Genomic DNA, 19,781 nt, shown 5'->3' with positions numbered 1-19,781 from the left:
CTTTGGTTTTCAGGTATGATGTGGATTATACCCAAATCACAACCTGCATTAGAAGTGAGCAGTGGAGGGGCGCCCGAGTGGCTCAGTGGGTTAAGCTGCTGCCTTCGGCTCAGGTCATGATCTCGGGGTCCTGGGATCGAGTCCCACATCAGGCTCTCTGCTCAGCAGGGAGCCTGCTTCCCTCTCTCTCTCTCTGCCTGCTTCTCTGCTACTTGTGATGTCTCTCTGTCAAATAAATAAATAAATAAATCTTAAAAAAAAAAAAGAAGTGAGCAGTGGAAGGAAGGAAGGTGTTAGGATGAAGGAGACAGCACAGATGATGTGATGCTCCATCGTATGGTCAGCTCCTATTCTCTGGCCCGAAGAGACTTGGCCAGCTTCCGCACTGGCCAGTCCCACGGCAGAAAGGGTATTTCTTCACTCCAGTGGCCAGTCTCTGTATTTCTCTTCTGTGCAAGCTCATATTATGCTTGGCTAGAGAATAAAAAGAGCAGCATTTATGCCCACACACTTGTTAGACATTTACTGTAAGCTATACGATTGCATTAAGTGTCTCTACGTTATGGGAACTATTTCAGTGGGAAAGCTTCCAAAACAGCTCGTTTATGGCTACAACAAATGTCTCCTTTGCAATTGCACTTGTCAAAACAGCCTGTCCCACATCCTCTCTCCGCGACCCTCGCTCCTTAGCTTTGTCTGGGAAGAAATGAGAGCTAATGAGAGAGAGCGAGCGAGCAGAGAAATGGAGTTCAGAAAAACTGCTGAAGAGATGCCTGGAAGACTTCTTGAAAGCAAGCTTGACCATTTTGTGCCCTTTCTTAAAAATGCATGGAGATGATCCAATTAGTTGGAGAGCCGAATTTTTCCCCCCCCTGCATGTGTAAGAAGGTGAACAGTAAGAAAACACTGGCTGGTGTCTTTGCAGCTGAATGTCAAGCAGATTCCTCGACAAGAAAGAGGTAATATTATGGATGATGGGAAGTAAGGGCGTGAGGAATTTATCAGGAATGTTGCGACAGATTTCAATGATGCAGTGAGGGAAATTTACGAACAAGTGACTGGTAGAAAGAAAAACTCAAGAGTGAAGAATGATATCACATTTGCTGGTGCCCGAGCTGACAGGGGAAGGGAGGAAGAAAAATAGCACATGTGTGGAGTCTGTGTGAGACACACTTCCTCAGAACAGGAGTGCCAGCTGAAGCCAGCTGCCCCTGGGACATCATTCCAGGGGCTCTCGTAGGATAGTCTCTCCCACCCTCTCTCCCTGCCGCCCCGCTAGGTACCTTTGAAACTTGCTCTTAGAAATGACTTTGTTGTGCATTGTTTTTCTTATAATTGTATTTTGAAGCCTACAGCATCTGGCATGAGCCTGCATGTTTGGCTGTGTATTCTGTTAACACTTTCTGATTATTTGGAAAATGTGAATCCTCTCACGAGTGGAAACGTGACAACTCATGTTTCCTGGGGAGCACCTACATGTGGTATATTCCTTCCTTAGCTCTTGTAGAGCTCAGGGCACGCACCTGAGACGATGGACATTTGGAGGAAAGGTCCCGAAAAGAGAGGAAAAGCCCATCAATGGTCCCAAAAGATCCGCATTTGCTGTTTTGCAGTGCACCTTCAGGCCATGGGAAGATGGTGTGGTGGAGTCAGTGCCCTGAGTTCAAATCCCAGCCTGAACTTAACTTGTACAATTGTGGCAGTATTGATAACCGTAAAGAACAAGTTAAAAGTTACAATATTTACAACCATTTAACTATAAATCATGAGTTAAAAGATATTTCAAGTAGAAAATATCTTTCCTTTAGTTGTGCCACACTCATGGGGCAACAGCTTTCATTATTCTGGGTTCCTTCCAGTATTTGTTCTCATGTATATTCTCAAAAATTTTGTAGATATAGATTATTTTGTATTCTGATTTTTTCACATGAAGATGATTTTTACATGTTATTACATAGTCTTAATAATTATAAGTGTTCATGGATTTCTGTGGCAAGTTTTACTCAGTTGTATTTCTTTTTGTTAAGATTTTATTTATTGGGGCACCTGGGTGGCTCAGTGGGTTAAACTCTGCCTTCAACTCAGGTCATGATCTCAGGGTCCTGGGATCGAGCCCCGCATCGGGCTCTCTGCTCAGCAGGGAGCCTGCTTCCCCCTCTCTCTCTGCCTGCTGCTGTGTCTACTTGTGATCTCTCTCTCTGTCAAGTAAATAAATAAAACCTTTAAAAAAAGATTTTTTAAATTTATTTATTTATATGAGAGCGAGCACAAGAAGGGGAAGGAGCAGAGGGAGAGGGACTAGCAGACTCCCTGCCGAGTGTGGAGCTGGACACAGGGTCCCATGACCCTGAGATCATGACCTGAGCTGAAATCAAGAGTCAGATGCTGAAGTGACTGAGCCACCCAGGCACCCCTACTCAATCGTATTTCTATAGGACAGTGTGCTGGTTTGTAATTTTTGCACTACAGAGCAGTCTCAAATTTGAGAAGGACTGCTACTATTCAGAGGGTTCTGAATGTTTAGACAGCTTTTGAGATATTGCTAGATTGCTTTCCAAAAGTTTACGGCAGTTTAAAATGCACTAAACATTTCCACCTCACTTGCCAGCCTTGGGTGTCAACATTTTAAGTGCTTCTATTATTTTCATGGTGTAAAGTGTGACTTTACTGTTTACCATGTATTTCTTGGATTGGCAAGGTTGAATGGATTCCCCTCCACCAAGTTTGAACTTTTCTCAAAATAAAAAGTGAAAACTATATGTGTAACAAATTTATGATTCGTTCTAGGGAGAGTACCAAGATTCTGTATACCTTTATCCTCATGCCCCAGCTGGAAACCTCTTGCCACTTTGTTTTTTTTATCATTTTCTCTTTCTTCCTTCCTTCCTCCCTCCCTCCCTCCCCCCTCCCCTCCCCTTTCCTCCCCTCCCTCCCTTTTTCCCTCTCTCCCTCCTTCCTTCCCTCCCTCCTTCCTTCCTTTCTTTCTTTTTTGGAGTTTGTTTGAGAGAGAGAGACAGAGTACTAGCGGGAGAGGAGGAGGTCGGAGGAAGAGGGAGAAGCAGGCTTCCCACTGAGCAGGGAGCCCTATGCGGGGCTCCATCCCAGGACCCCGGGATCATGACTGGAGCTGAAGGCAAACCCTTAACCAACTTGGCCACCCAGGCACCCCTCTCTGACTCTGTTTTGTTTTTTTTTTTTTTTTAAAGATTTTATTTATTTATTTGACAGATCACAAGTAGGCAGAGAGAGAGAAGAAGCAGGCTCCCTGCTGAGCAGAGAGCCCGGATGCGGGGCTCGATCCCAGGACTCTGGGATCATGACCTGAACTGAAGGCAGAGGCTTTAACCCCCTGAGCCACCCAGGCGCCCCTCTGACTCTGTTTCTAAGTGTAATTTTTCCTGAACCATTTGAGAGCATGCTGAATACATTGTACTCCTTTCCCCATTAACAATATTGTATTATATTTCCTGATTTTGATAATTACACCATCGTTATGCAAAAATGTTCTTATTCTTAGGAAATACATTTAAGTTTTATCTAATCTCCAATTCATAATCCAGTTTTACAAATATTCCAGTAATAACTTGGAGAATAAAATTTCTTTTCTGCCCAGGAACCCATCCATGGTTCTCAGTGCCCTTAGCTGTTAAGTTTATTTTGGAACATTCCTCAGCATCACTTGTCTTTCACGACACTGGCATTTTCAGAGTACAGGACAATTATTCTTCAGAATATCCGGCAGTGATCAGGAAAAAGTTTAACAGATGTCTGTCTGGAAAACTCATGCTGTGTAGAATTTGCTGATTTCCATGGTGTCAATACTCCCATTGTGGCTGACGTCAAGCTACCGACATGATGTTGCTGAATGTGCCACTGGAAAGAATCATGCAGGGTGAGCTCTCATATGAGCTGTTTGCATGAGCCAACACCAGCACATCCCTGAATGTCCCTCAGCTTGGGTTTGGTACTTGTTTTCTCACGAATAGAGCAGGTTATGAATTTCTGTCAGGAGTGCCAAGGAAGTAAAAAACCTACATTCTTCTCAGGATGTCATGTCAGGAGGCATGTGATGTAGATACAACCTACCTGTACTTACTTATCTTAGAGTAAGAAAAAATTTTTGTGTCCATCTGTGTTTATCTCTGTGTGTGTGACACACACACGTATGTATATATATACATATAATGTAATTATATGTAAATTATTCAAATTACATATGCACATATGTAATTATATGTATATATACACACATATAATGTAATTTCATTTCTTCCTCAATATATGAAATAAATGGAAGTGAGGATAAGGGATGGTCTGGTTGAAGCAGAGGAAGTCCATTTCCCAGAGTCCCATTATCCCCATGTTGTGGCCCTGAGAGGGCTCTGAGTTGAACAGTTTGAGAATCAGTATCTTAAATGGAGGATGTGGGTTTATTTTCAAAGGGTGTGGCATTCTGATTACTCCTGAAGGTTGTGCAGTGTTATAAGAAAGATTGGTTCGCTAATTAATATCATGCCTGTTCAGTGTGCCGACCTAAATGTACCAGCAGGACACATTTTTATCTTTATTTATTTTATGTATATATTTATATATATTTAATATATATAAATTTATAATTATATATAATTTATAAATTTATAATATATATAATTTATAAATATATAAAACATATTTAATATATAAATGTGTGCATTTATAAAATATAAAATATATATAAAATATATAAAATAAGCTCTACCCCCAGTGTGGGCTCAAACTCATGACCCTAAGATCAAGAAATGCATGTTCTACTGACTGGAAGCTCAGTGTGGGACTTGAACTCCCAATCTTGAGATCAAGACCTGAGCTGAGATCTAGAGTTGGACACTCAACTGAATGAGCCATCGAAGCACCCCAGACATATAATTAAAGAGATTTGTATATCAGAGTTTAGTTTTCCTGATTCAGTGATCTTGTTCTTATTTCTTCAATAGTGATAGACTTAGTTTAGCTCAGTGACAATAAATGTCACATAATTTGCTGGCATCTGTCACCTATGAAAGGAGGAGGATGTGATGCTTCTCGATCCCTGGGTGTCTATGGGAAAGAACATTAAAATTCCAGATCAGGCCATTACCAAGGAGAGAGAGACTAGCCTAGGTCACCAAAAAAAAAAACCCCAAAAAACAAAAAGCAAAAAAACCTGCAAGACTGTCACCCCATGCACTCTTGGCCTCTTCTTCTTCAAGTTGGAAATATTATTTTTAATGAAATCTTTATTTAGCACCAGGTTTACTTACTTATTTATTTATTCAAAGATTGATTTATTTGACAGAAAGAGCAGCAGAGGGAGAAGCAGACTCCCCACTGAGCAGGGAGTCCCTGGTGTGGGACTCAATCCCAGGATTCTGGGATCATGATCTGAGCCAAAGACAGATGCTTAATCTACTGAGCCACCCAGGTGCCCACACCAGGTATGTTTATAAACATGTTCTTATTTTTATTTTTCTTAAGTAAGCTGTACACCCGACGTGGGGCTTGAACTCACAATCCCTAGATCAAGAGTCACCTGCTCTACTGAGTAAGCCAGTCAGGTGCCCCCTCAAGTTGGAAAGCTTGATCTAAGTGGGCTTGGACCAAGTGTCGGCACTTCTTTAGCACTTACTTGTGGAAATCTGTCCTTCCCCCAGATCCACACATGGTACCCTCTTCAGGTCCCCGTGATTCCTCCTGTGTTCTCAAGACTTTCAATGAAAAAACAGCAAATGGGCAAAAAGTAATGATTGTATGAAATACCTCATTTTGGGGGTTGCTCAGTTTTATGGATGCTGAAATATTCGGTGAAATACAGTGATTAAATCTTTAAAAAATTAATTACATTTTACTCAAAATAATCACATATTTATACTTCAGTGGACTGATAGAATTTCGATATTAGAAATCTCGTAAAATAGATGTTCCTTTCAGGTTATAGATTATTTATTTATTTATAAACAAATACTGAGGTGTTAATGATAAACCTGAACAAACAACATGCCTTTTTAATATTATGAGCGTTATTCAGGGATGCCAGAAGTGACGTCGATGTGGGTGTTTGGCTCTTGAGCCTTTCAGAGGTTGAGATAGAAACAGAATATGAAATTTTGTCTCAATACCAAGGTGAAAGCCAACTTCAACTGTCTCCAGTAGTCTGCCACTGCTCCAGCCTTTCAGAAAGGTTTTCTGAAATTATTTTTGAAATGCACTTTGGCTGAGAGTGCTGCCAAGGCCCTTGGCAGAACCAAAGCCGCTCTGGTACCCAATCACAGTGCTGGTACGCTAGGCTTCATCTCCCCTTGTTGCTATTGACACAAATTCATCTCCCCTTCCCTGCTGGGAGAACATGCACATTTCCCAGTGCCTCCTCTTTGCTCCGTATTTTAGGTGTGTTCGTCACACAGTCACTTATTTTTTATTTTTTATTTTAATTTTTTTTAAAGATTTCATTTATTTATTTGACAGAGAGAAATCACAAGAGAGGCAGGCAGAGAGAGAGGAAGGGAAGCAGGCTCTCCGCTAAGCAGAGAGCCCGATGTGGGACTCGATCCCAGGACCCTGAGATCACGACCTGAGCCGAAGGCAGCGGCCTCACCAACTGAACCACCCAGGCGCCCAGTCACTTTTTTTTAATTAGCAATAATCGCGCCTCGGATAAACCTCATTGGCTACGATACTGCCACTGCGCAAAGCTGTGTCACTTTTTTTTAAAAAAGGTTTTATTTTCAAGTAGTCTCTACACCCAATGTGGGGCTTGAACTTAAAACCCTGAGAGCAGGAGTTACACACTCCACTGATTGAGCCAGCCAGGCACCCCACACATTCCCTTTTTATTTTTACTTATTTACTTTAAAAGATTTATTTATTTATTTGAGAGAGAGAGAGAGGGAGGTGAGTGGGGGCAGAAGGAGAGAGAGAGAGAAGCAGACTCTGTCGTCGGGCTTGATATCATGACCCTGAGATCATGACCTGAGCTGAAATCAAGAGGCGGATGCCTAACTGACTGAGCCACCCAAAGCCACCACACATTCACTTTTTAAATGCAGTGCAAAAAGTAAAGAAGCTATCGTGAGAACCAAGGAAGGCATTAGATAAGTTTGACAACTCTTCTGGGTCCATTTTGGAGGAATGGGTAGTTTGAGGTACAAGTAGAACCTGTGGAAACCCTGGCTGTTATGCTTGTCATGTAGTTCTTCAAAGTACCTTGGAGTCATCAGAGAAAACAAAAGTGAAAACCAAGATGAAGAGCTACAACAATCCTATACTCTCTGTGAAGGCAGAGGCCCTGTTTTTGGTTTCTTTTATGATTTAGCGCTGGACACACTAGTATGTAGTGTAGATAATTACATGCAAAGTGAAGCTAGAATCCAGCAACCCAGTCCCTTGGGCGTAGCCAGAGATCTGTTCTGGTCTACATAGAACTAAGGAAAGGAAGCCCCATGCTTTTCATGTTTTCTCTCTTCCATGTCCCCTTACTGTGCTCTTTTGGTGACTCATCATTAATTCTTCCAACAAATATGTATTGTCTTCTCTATGGCACTGACCATACTGATGAACAAGATAAATGTTATCCTTGCTTCAGGATCTAGATATAGTTCAAGTCCTGGTCAACCTAACTTTGGCCTAGATTGTGCGGCCTCTGCTATGTGCAGAGGGAAAATCCAATGCTCTGTTAGATTTTCCAGGAAATGGTATTGCTCACATGCTTGCAAATCCTCTTAATGTTTTTTTCAAAGAATCTGAGTTCTTTGGGATATATGACCCAAGACTAAGGTTCTCTTCACTTAAAATACATCTAAGTAAGATTATGAAACAATCAGACTAATTTCAGTCTATACAAAACAAAGCAGTTCTAGGGCAATTATTTCTCAGGGTCTCCCACTTCTTTCCCTGGCACCATACATTCATTACAAACCCAGGAAGAAAAAAATTTCACCAATAGCTCCAGGCAGAGATCAGATGGGGTTATTAAAGATTTTTACATCTTTCCCAGGTTTCTAATTCTGTGGTCTTTTTCAGACTAGTGTGTTACGGGCAGATTGATCATGCATGCAAAAGGATGTGTCTGCAAAAATATGTCACTGGGTTGTCTTTGCTGTAGCCATTAGAAACACCTATAGAATTCTGTAGATAAAATGTAATCCTCTTCTCATATGAATATTTGTCTCCTTTGTTCCTTAGATGATTTCTAGTGAAAATCCATTTTCAATGAACTATAAGTTTTTGAGGTCAAGATGCACATTAGAGGGACTATTTTTGAAAAGAACTAATTTGAATTAGTCAGGGCTCCAACAGGAAACATATGATGCTCTTGAACTGGATGATTTAAGGAGAGGTTCATAAGGGCACTATTTATAAAGATGTCGGTATGATATAGGGAAACCATAAAAGATATTTCAGGAACCAAAGACTTTAGTGCTGATACCTGTAAGGATGTCATTATTGCTTGGCCTTAAGGGAGATGAGAAAGTACTTACTGGGACCCCAAAAGTAAGAGTTTTGTAGAGATGGTTGCTTTTCAGTGAGGAAGCCATCCATCTCGAGGCAAATTGGCAGGGAGGGACATACAGAAATACATACCCTGGCCTCTCTTAATTTTCCCTCCAATCTTTTGGCAAGGGTCTTCATGAGCCAAACCCATTGGACAGTAACGGACAAGGAAGACATTGATAGAGTTCATACAGATCAGGCTCTCAAGGTGGAGAGCAGGATGGAGAAGAAATTTGGAGGGACGGATAGAAGATATCCTGGGAGGTGTCTGGGTTGCTCAGTGGGTTGAGCCTCTGCCTTTGGCTCCGGTCATGATCTCAGGGTCCCAGGATCGAGCCCCACTTTGGTCTCTCTGCTCGGCGGGGAGCCTGCTTCCCCCACCAACCCCCGCCTGCCTCTGACTACTTATGATAGCTCTCTCTCTCTCTCTGTCAAATATATAAATAAAATCTTAAAAAAAAAAAAAAAAAGAAGACGATATCCTGGTGCACCTTCTGTGTTAGTTAGGAACCCTTCAGTGTAGGGTGTAGCTCAAGGAGATTGCAAAGTCATCTATTTGCTAAGCCATACCTCCAGCTTTGTAGATTTAGGTGTGCCCCTACCGAGCCCCCTGTTTAGCACAAGGCTCTAGATGGCGTGAATAAAATGGACAAAAATTCCTATGAGTATTGAGCCTACATCTTACTGGCGGCCGTTTCTATTAGGTGTTGTTGAGTTGCAAGAGAAAGTCCATCCGGTCAGAAATTTAAAAGTGATTGCTTATAAGAAATCTCCCTCAATTATAAATCTGTTCGGCAATTACTCTTTGAGTTCTGTATTATACCTCTCTTCTTTCTCTTCTCTTTCTCTCAATATCTCTGTCTCTCTCCCCAGATCTCTTGTCCATCGGGGGAAAAAAAAATCTCTTCTCTAGTCTGTATCAGGCAGGCTTCATTTTAAGGCTCTTACTTTCTACTTACCCATATTTTCGATTTGCATGTACCTTTGTATCTATGGTTTCCTATAATTGAAAAAAAAAAAAGGTTTATTTATTTATTTATTATTTGAGTGGGAGAGAGGGAGAGAGAGTGAATCTCAAGCAGAATCCCCACTGAACGTGGAGCCTGTTGTGGGCCTCCATCCCACAACGGTAACATCATGACCTGAGCCAAAATCCAGAGTTGGATGCTTAACTGACTGAGCCCTACCCAGGCCCCACCTATAATTTATATGAAAGTACTCTCTGAAGAGGTGGTCATCTTCTTCCAGTCTACATTACCTTCACCCTAAAAATGGTTGTTCAGGTGACAGATGATCTTCATGCCCTATCCATTCACCCATTTGTTCATTCTCTAAAAATTCATTAGAATATTGAGTACCTTTTTCATCAGTGGTCAAAAAAAGGTCCCCCTGCAATGGTGCCCATTTTGGTCACTCCCATAGGTTATTGGGACTTGAGTAGTCGGGGAATATGATGGACTATAGTCTATTGGAAGAAGTAGCTAGCAAGTGGAACAGACCAAACCGAGTTCAGAGTCCTATGTTATCTCCGTTTGAAGCACTGTGCCCAAGAGATGGGAGCACAGACCAGCCAGTCTGCAGTGTTGTTGAAAACTGGTGGGGGGACTGTTAATCTGGAACAGGAATCTAGGTCCTACAAGGGCCAAAACTGCATCTCAGATTGTCCTGCACTCAGTGAACTCTTACCGAGTGGTGACACTTACAGAGGGGGTTAGAACTGCTTCCTGCCCTCAAGTGGTATTACTCATTTACAAGGGTAGAATAGGCACTTGTTGATGGTTTCAGTACCCCCCTCCCATTTTGGGGTTACCACTTCATCTCTTCCATTTGCTTTGCATTTTCTTTTCTTTTTTTTTTTTTTAAAGAATTCGTTAATTTATTTGAGAGAGAGAGAGAGCGAGAGAAAGCATGAGCAGGGGGGAGGGAGTCTAGAGGAAGAGGGAGAAGCAGAGTCCCCTTGATCCCAGGACCCTGGGCTGAAGGCTGAATGAGCCACCCAGGCACCCTGCTCTGCATTTTCTTAACATTTACATATACTGAACACTTCTGTTCTATTTTGAAATAACAGGTTAATGTGCTATCTTTTCCAAGCATTGTTCTATTACTTCCTTCACAAGCTGTAACGGATTCTATATACATACATATATGTAACTCTCTATCTGCGTGATGTTTTGCTAGAGACTGAGAAAGGACAGAGGCACTCTGTGCCTTCACTGATCCACTCTGCTCTTTGGTTTTGGATGTGTGTGGGGGGTTAGAGTTGTACTCTCTTCCTTCATCCTTTCTCTCTCTTATGGTTTAGAGTACCAGCCCTGGCTTAAACTTGCTCCTTGAGTTGATATTTGAAAAGAGAATTCCCTATATCTGATACGCTTCGGCATCCAGTGTGTTGTCTTAGAGGAGTGTGTGGTTGAAAGCATGCCCTTTGGACTGACTTTCTTTGGGGTGCGTGGGCACAGGGACTCTGATATTTCAGTCTAGATTAGGTTTCATACATTTGCAGTGTGCATAGAACTTCTGTGGACATTGTTAGAAAGGCAGATGTGTAGATGATACCTCTTCAGTGGTCCAATGGAGCATGGATTTATTAATTTTCTTTTTGTCTTTAAAGATTTTATTTATTTATTTATTTCACAGACAGAGATCACAAGCAGGCAGAGAGGCAGGCAGAGAGAGAGGGGGAAGCAGGCTCCGCACTGAGCAGAGAGCCCGATGCGGGGCTCGATCCCAGGACCCCGAGATCATGACCTGAGCCAAAGGCAGACGCTTAACTGACTGAGCCACCCAGGCGTTCTTCAAGTTTCTCCTTTTTCTAAGTATACCAGTCAAATTGGATTTGAGGCCTAACTGAAGAATTATGTAACTAAACACTTCTGAGATGATCCTAGTTCCAAGTAAGGTCACATTCTGAGGTGTACTGGGAGTTAGAACTTCAACATTTGAATTTTGAGGGAGGCAGATTTCAACCCATAACAGTGGATGGGTTACTAGGAAGTAACTTTTTTTTAAAAAAAATTATTTATTTATTTTAGAGAGAGAACGAGCAAGCAAGCATGAGCGGGACGGGAAAAGACATAGGGAGAGAGTGCCAAGAGAACTTCACACTGATCGCTGAACCCAGCATGGGGCCAATCTCATGATACCGACCTGAAACTAAGGGTTGGATACTCATTGGACTGTGCCACCCAGGTGCCCCTAGGAAGTGGCATTTTTACATATTGTATTGGCAACTACTTGTGCTGCTGTTACTAATTTTGGCTCCATCTTGGACTCCAGTGACCTGATGTCAACCAGTTCTAAGCAGATTTTGGTCCATTTCATACCAGGCCATCTGGATATACCTCCCCACTCCTTCGCAGACAGTAGCTCTTCCTTTTTGCTCATGGAATGATCTCATGGAATGCCTGCTGCAGCTCACTCAGTAGTGACATGTGAATGACTCAGAAATATGGGGGGATGGGGTGCCTGGGTGGCTCAGTGGATTAAGCCGCTGCCTTCGGCTCGGGTCATGATCTCAGGGTCCTGGGATCGAGCCCCGCATCGGGCTCTCTGCTCTGCAGGGAGCCTGCTTCCTCCTCTCTCTCTGCCTGACTCTCTGCCTACTTGTGATCTCTCTCTCTGTCAAATAAATAAATAAAAATCTTTAAAAAAAAAAAGAAATATGGGGGGAATTAATACCCCATGGGCCACACTTGACCAATGGGAGATGAAATCCAAGGAATAAAAGCTTCCTTCTTTCCTCCTTAGGTGAATAGGTCTGAAACCCTTTGCACTATGGTCTTTAAGGATCTTGCCAAAATCAACTACTAGTCTCCAGAGGCAGTGGCCAACTTGCTGGTTGTTGTTTTGTCCTTACTCCTGCTCCCTGTCTTCACTCCTCAAATAAACTACTTGTATGAAGACCTTTGTCTTACGTCAAGTGCCATGTAAGCAGAGCTTAAGATCCAAGCTTCCTGGATACTCCTGCTGTAAGTGATCCATGAACCAGTCTTGGAGAAATTCTCCAAAATTCTGTGCAAAAAAAAATGGGTTAAAATCAGACAATGTATTTGTTTGGTATGGCATTCCTCACACCACCCTTTCACTTTAATCCTAGAAAAATACGAGAGATCTGAAGTTAGGGGCTATATAAGCGAAGGTCCAAAACCACAGTAAATCTCAGAATGAGAAGCAAACCACCCTCTGCAACAGAAGTCAGCAAGTACCCAGATACTCTGGCTAGTAATGTCTGACCTCAGAAGATATCTGGGTGATGATTCAATGTGACTCAGTTCTCAAAGCCTCATTAACTTGGTGCACTGAGAAAATTTAGTTTGGGGCCCTGTAAATCTGTGGGTCATATGTTGCCACCCTTTCATTAAGCAGAGTCCTTTGGCGCTCTGGAGGTGGTCAAGAGGTGGGAAGGCCAGCAGGCTAATAGCCTGCAGGAGGTTAGAATGGGATAGTTCTCGGGTGTATCCCAAATAAACAAGACTTGTGCCACCGAGAACCCTATCCCCTTCTTAAAGCTTCATTTTGAATAAGCCACCAATTTACAGTAGCCTTTAATTTGGCAGAACAGATTTTGTAATCTGGATGTTCTGTGTCTGTTGCTTGGCTGAGAGGAGGGCAGGTTCTGAGACTGACTTTTGGCAGTTAAACCAAACAGTTACGTACCAGAATGGCCAGCTCTGCGGAAAGACGACAGCTCTGTGCTCTGAACATCACGGTTTAAAATCTTGCTAGGGTTTGTCAGCCCTAGTGTCCAGACACAGTTGTTGAAGAAATATTCCTGGGGGAGAAAAGCAATAATAAACTAAGGAAGAGAAATGTAAAATTTATGTGTGTTTGTATGTGCCTCTGGGTATAAAATGATAGCGTTATCTTAGCCAGGCAGTGTATTGTCATAGTCTTGAATGTTCAGAAGAATGGTTTGTGCATGGATGATTCAACATGGAGGAAGAGAATGAATAACAGAACATGGCAAGGACAGACCAGCTAGGCTCTCCCCATGCAAAGACCCTAAAACTACTGGTAATGAGGCCAGCCATTGAGTGGATTTCATACTACCCATGTTGTACTTGAATGAGTTTGAACTTGGGGAGATTTGGGCATATCCCACAGCCAGTTCCTTCACCTCTCTAGTAATACTACAAGGTAGTATTGAGGATTAATGAGTAATGAGGATTAATGAGAAAATGTAGAAAAGGCACCCAGCTTAATTATTACTACATAGTAGCCATTCAGTAAATGGTGTAGATTATTGTAATGGGTATAAGAAAACTGTTTTATTGGACTCTAATTTTGTGTACAGGGGGTATGTCTTCGGATTTTGTGTACACAGTCTTAGTTCCTGAAGTGTTTAAAGAACCTTTCAGCCATGAATGTGTGTGTCCTTGTCCACAAGGTCAAGATAGAGGAAAACCTGGTATGTATTTGAGATGATTGAGTATACGCATCTGTGGGTCTACTTGTCATGTAACATATACATGTACTAACATTTTGGATTTCCAAGAATCCGCTTAAATCTCTGTTTCTCTTTGTCCTGGTTTTTTTTTCATGATTGCTGTATCTTAGCTCAGTGAGGTGTTGATAGAGAATTGTTCAGGGATAAGAAATGTCAGACAGATGATCTGTTTCCTCTCATTGCCTTTTTCCTGCATATCTGGTGATCCTTGGCTGTCCATTTCCTTTTATAAGAGGGACACTAAAAAGCTGATTGGAAGCTTGTCGCACCAGTGGGAGTTGTCAGCTGTGAATATCCCTGTAGGATTATCTGGCTGGGCCATTTTTGGGGGGGGACTTGGATTAGGTTTACCTGTTTCACTGGTTGTATTCCTGAGCAAAGTCTTTTTCAGTAGAGGGTAAAGGCATAATGACGAGTATTTCTGGGAGCAGAGTAGGGCAGAGGTCTGGGGAGACCTCACCATCCAGTATTGATATACTCAGTCTGTGTATCTTGACTGAGCTGGAGGATACCAGACACAAAGACTCTACTTTTGCCCTTTCTAGAGAATAAATCTTCGATAATGTTCTGGGGGTGAGTGGAAGAAGTTTTAAGGAGTGGAGGAAAGGATCTGGGGACCTAACTGCTGCCTAAATAGATTTTAGCTCATCTTTGTTACTTCAAATCTTTCATTTTCCTGGCTCTCCTCCCTTCTAGAGGTACCTAATGCTGCCTTTGAGGATTTTCTTGTGTGAATTGATGTACTTCGAGTTGTTTCCTTGTTGCTGGCTTAAGATCAAGTGTTCATGTCTCCTAAAATCCTTTACCCTTGTGTGCCCGTCAGCTTTCCAGTTTCTGAAATGTTGTTAACTTTTTATGTGTCTCCTGTTTACCAAATCCTTATGGTTTTATGCCTTTAAGTTATTGAAGTGAAATTGTTCAATCTATTATCTTTACCTACTCTTACATATTTCTGTTATGATCTTGATTAAATGTACTTAGCGTAGAAGTTTTCTTTTTCAACCTTTACATAGACAATATTCAACAAAGCAAAGTTCTGTAACGTAATGTCAGAAGAATAGCTAGGTAAAAAAGGAATGAAAGGAGTTTTGTGTCTTGAGCCATCCATGGCTTTGTACCCGGGCTTCAGTCCTGCCATGTTCCTAGTCCCATATCTGGTTAGAACATATTTGAATGTTTCGTCTTGAAACTCTCCCATGTGACTAGTTTAATGAAATACAAACTGTCTTCTGGTGTTTCTCCGCATGAATATGTCATAGAAAATACTTAAGCCCATGCCCCCAGAATGACTACTTCTTAAAAATAAATTCTGCCTCTAATAAAATTCACCTCTAAGAGTGAAAACACACAGATTAACAATAACCAGAAAGGAAAAGGCATTGGTAAATACATATGTGTGTATATATGTATGTGTATACGTATATATAACTTTTTTTTGGAGTCTGGTATAAGCTATTCTCTTGATTCTTACTCTGTTCATTGACATGAATTTCAGTGGTCATAAATAAGGCAGCCTCATGCTCACTGATGATGAACTTGGCTATGCAAGCTCATACTTAAAAAAAAGATTATTTATTTATTTGAGAGAGAGAGTGGGGGACAGCGAGAGAGGGTGGGGGGGAGAGAGAGAGAACGAAAGAAAGAAAGAAAGAGAATATACTCAAGCAGATTCCCTGCTAAGCATGGAGCCCAACATGGGTCTCCATCCCAGGACGCTGAGATCGTGTCATGAGCCAAAACCAAGAGTTTGGTTTGACTGAGCCACCCGGGTGTCCCTACAAGCTGACACTTACTCAGGCACACATATTCTAGGTTCCCTGGAAAACTCAGCAAATACACCTTGCAGTCCCTTTTACAGCCTGTGATCCAGACCCTTCCTCTTTGGGATGTGCTGCCTTTGTTTCCCCTTCCCACAGTATATTGAAAACTCTGAGGAATACAGTCTCTGTTCATCTCTTCCATGGTCGCCACCATATCTTTCCATTTCCACTGCTAGCCTGTTCTGTCTCTTCCCATCTCCTCCCTTACATCCAGAAAAGGGAAAAAAAATGAAAAATATTGCAGATGGTTCTGAAACCCCCAACTTCTAAGCTTTGTTTACCAATTCTCCTCATGTCTGATCCAATAGACTCCACCAATAAACTCCACTCAAGTAGCTCTTGAATCAAAGAAGCTATCACTGAACCCCTCTTGGCCTCAGTTTCTCTTCATGATTTCTGGAGAGGAGGATCTGTGACCAGAAGAGGTCTCTTCTGAACCTTAATAATTGTTCTCTCCCTTCTCATACATCCAGAATATCCCAAGGAGTACCTACACTTAAATTCCATGTTGGGAACTAAGTGGAGAAGCAAGTTGTTAGAAAAGTCCTCTGATTAGGTTTCACCAATAGGGAGGAGGGGAAATGCATTATCAAGCAGAGAGAGAGGTGTTCTTTTTTCCTCCATAGGGCACTGGCTACTGCCTTTGGGAAAATAAGTTATTTGACATCAAAATGAGGAAGAGCAATCCTGTGACCAGACCCATGGATTATCCAAGGGCACAGGTGATGTGGAAAGGAAGAACTAGAGCAGGGAGCTGCTCCAGCTAATTGACTGAATGGCCTAGATAAGTAGCAGAGTTGAATTCAGGTTGGGCAAGCCTTACCTTTCTAGGAATTGGCATGATCAGGAGTAAGACCCAAGGTGGCTTTATCCTCCACTTTGAGGAACCTTTAGAAGGTGGAGGGAAAGTAGAGGCATTGATACCAGGATACCCAGAATGCTGAGAGTCTCTAATCTGGGAATAAGGCAGATTGGAAGTGGACCTGGAGAGCAATATAGCAGACAGAGCTGAGGGCCAGGACTCCAGGCTTCCAGTTTTGGTTCTATGACTAACTAGCTGGGTGATTTGACCAGGTCTCATGTTCAGATTTTTCATGGATAACGTTAACAAATTCAATTACTGTTCTTTTTTTTTTTTTTTTCAAAGATTTTATTTATTTATTTGACAGAGAGAGACACAGCGAGAGGAAACACAAGCAGGGTTTGCGGGAGAGGGAGAAGCAGGCTTCCTGCCAAGCAGGGACCCTGATGTGGGGCTGTATCCCAGGACTCTGGGATCATGACTTGAGCCAAAGGCAGCGGCTTAACCTACTGAGCCCCCCAGGCATCCCTCAATTACTGTTCTTTAGAATCCTAGATTTTAAACGTTTTTATCATTCTGTAAAATGGAAAAGGTTTCTGTGTATTAGTGAAAAGGGAATTATTTTTTTATGATCTGTTGCTGCTATTAATTGGTGGCTCTATGCTAGGCATTGAACTTCATATTTTCCATATATTGTAACTGATAAGTGAGGTCGTTCTTTATCTGTAAAAACCACTGATAAATATTTTAACAAAATTACATAGCTAATAAGAGGCAAAGCCATGATTTGAACTCAGTCTATCAACCAACAGATTTAGGGTTGTAGAATAGAGGTTACCTTAAATTGAAAGAGTATTTGAGCCAATAATTCCTTTGAACACATGAGGAAACAGATTAGAATCTTTGTCCCAGTACTCATTCCAGGTGTAAATTGAAGTCACTCTCTTTCCCCATCTTTCTGGGTCTCCTAATTCTAAGTGTGTGTGTGTGTGTCTGGGTGTGTCTGTGTGTCTGTGTGTGTGTGTGTGTTTTTCCAGTGCCCTATGCTGCTTTGCTGGAGAAAAATTGACTCAAGCTGATCTCCAGCTATGTCTTTCAAGAAATAACTGCTTAGGGTACAAGGGAAGTAACCTGAACCCCTTGGAGCAAACACAGCCTTTCAGACATGCTTGGCTCAGCATATCTGAAAGGTCATTTGCTACGTATGTGACTTTCAGACCTGATTGGATGTGACTTGAAAAAACAAAAACAAACAAAAACCACTGTTTCCAGAACCTTCTGCTCTGGGCCTCACTTCATTCAAATTAGAGTTTGTATCACCACCTTGTAGTGAGCAGGCTTTGCTAGGTTAGCTCTGAGAAGAGAACCTGCCTCAGGTGGTCAGAGTTAACACAAAGTTCTTTAATCATGGAAGGCAGTGCAGAGCCGTTTCTAGAGTGTATAGCAGAGTAGTAAGGGAGACAAAAGCCAGTACCTGAGAAGTAAGGAGGGGGAAAGAAGTAAGGAGGGGGAAAAAATAAGTAAAATTATAAGCTTCCTTTTCATCTCTGGTTGTATATCAACCAATGCTTCCTTTTTAAAGTGCCTCCTCCTCCCCACTTTGAGTTTAGGATAGGTTATCAAATGGTATTTTAAGATTTGATGTCAAATAAATCAAGACACCATAATACAAAATTATATATTATGTCTCCTATCATGCAACAATAAGCTTTCAGAATGAAAAATAACTGCAAGGGTACATTTGAAAATAAAAATAGTTTTGAATTATGGATGCTTGTATCTGCTCTCAACATGCTTATTAATTGTTCTATGGCCTTTTAATTAAGTAAACACCGAGTTTGTTTGTTTGTTTATTTATTTATATGCACACAGAGCTTTTAGGTGGGTCCTCCAATAGAAAAATGAGGCCGAGGATAGGAGCAAGCAATTTCCATAAGAAACAAAAACAAAAACAAAAAACAAAAACCATGCTAAACATACCAGAATTGCACAATTTTGTTGATGCTGTGATGCACACCGTTGGTGATTAATTTTATTTGTCAACTTGAGTAGACCACAGAGTGCCCAGCCATTTGGCCAAACATTACCCTGGGTATGTTTGTTGGGGTGTTTTTACTTGAGATTAACCTTAGAATTCATAGACCACCGAGGAAAGCAGATTGTCCTCTTCAGTGAGGGTCAACCTCATGCAATCAAAGACCTGAACAGAATATAAAGGCTGAGTAAGAGGGACCTCCTGCCTGATGATTTGAGCTGCTGTATTTTCTGCCTTTGGACTTGAGCTGCAGCCTTGACTCTTCTTGGGTCTCTAGCTTGCCAATTGCCGATCTTGGGACTTCTCAGTCTCCATAAATGTGTCAACCAATTCCTTATTAAAAAAATCTTTTTCTCTAGAGAAACCTGACTAATACAAGATTTGACAATAAGACACATTATTTTATGCCCATTGTGTTAGTTAGCTAGGGTTGCCATAATAAGGTACCACAAACTGAGGGCTTAAAAATGTACTGTCTCACAGTTCTGGAGACTGGATGTCTGAGGGGAAGGTGTCAGTAGGGTTGGTTCCTTTTGAGTGCTATGAGGAATAAGTTCTTCTCTGCCTCTCACCTAGCTCTAGATGGTTTAATGGTAATCTATGACATTCCTTGCTGGTATAAACATCTCGGCCTTCATGTTCACATGGCATTCTTTCTGTGTGTGTCTGTGTCCAAATTTCCCCTTTCTATAAGGACACCAGTCATATTGGATTAGGGGTGTACCCTACTCCAGCATGACCTCATCTTTTCTTTTCCCCAAGATTTTACTTATTTATTTGAGAGAGAGAGAGTGTGTGTGAGCATGAGCAGCGGAGCAGGGCAGAGGGACAAGCAGACTCCCCGCTGAGTGGGGAACCCAGTGTGGGGCTTGATCCCAAGACCCTGGGGTCATGACCTGAGCTGGAGGCAGATGCTTAACCCACTGAGCCACCTAGGCACCCCCAGTGTGACCTCATCTTAACTAATTCTATCTGTAGTGACCCTATTTTCAAATAAGGCTACATTCTAAAGTACTAGGTGTTCGGACTTCAACAGCTCGATGGAGCTCCTTCTATATGGTATCACCTCTGTTACCGTGCCCCATAAATTTAAGCCACCGTGGCATCCCTGGATGACCCCCTCCCCCATACCATCTTCTTAACTCAGGGACACTGTTGGGTTCTGCCTAAGTT

General features: G+C 41.9%; 1 pseudogene; it reads right to left on the bottom strand.

Moving 5' to 3' along the window:
* Positions 1-6,582: 6,582 nt before the first annotated feature.
* LOC123935619 lies at positions 6,583-6,709 on the bottom strand (annotated as a pseudogene).
* Between the last annotated feature and the right edge of the window lie 13,072 nt (positions 6,710-19,781).

Source organism: Meles meles, chromosome X (assembly GCF_922984935.1).
Source record: "Meles meles chromosome X, mMelMel3.1 paternal haplotype, whole genome shotgun sequence".
Classification (NCBI taxonomy): Eukaryota; Metazoa; Chordata; class Mammalia; order Carnivora; family Mustelidae; genus Meles; species Meles meles.
The sequence above is the reverse complement of the archived record's forward strand: the minus strand, read 5'-3'. Positions and strand labels throughout refer to the sequence as shown.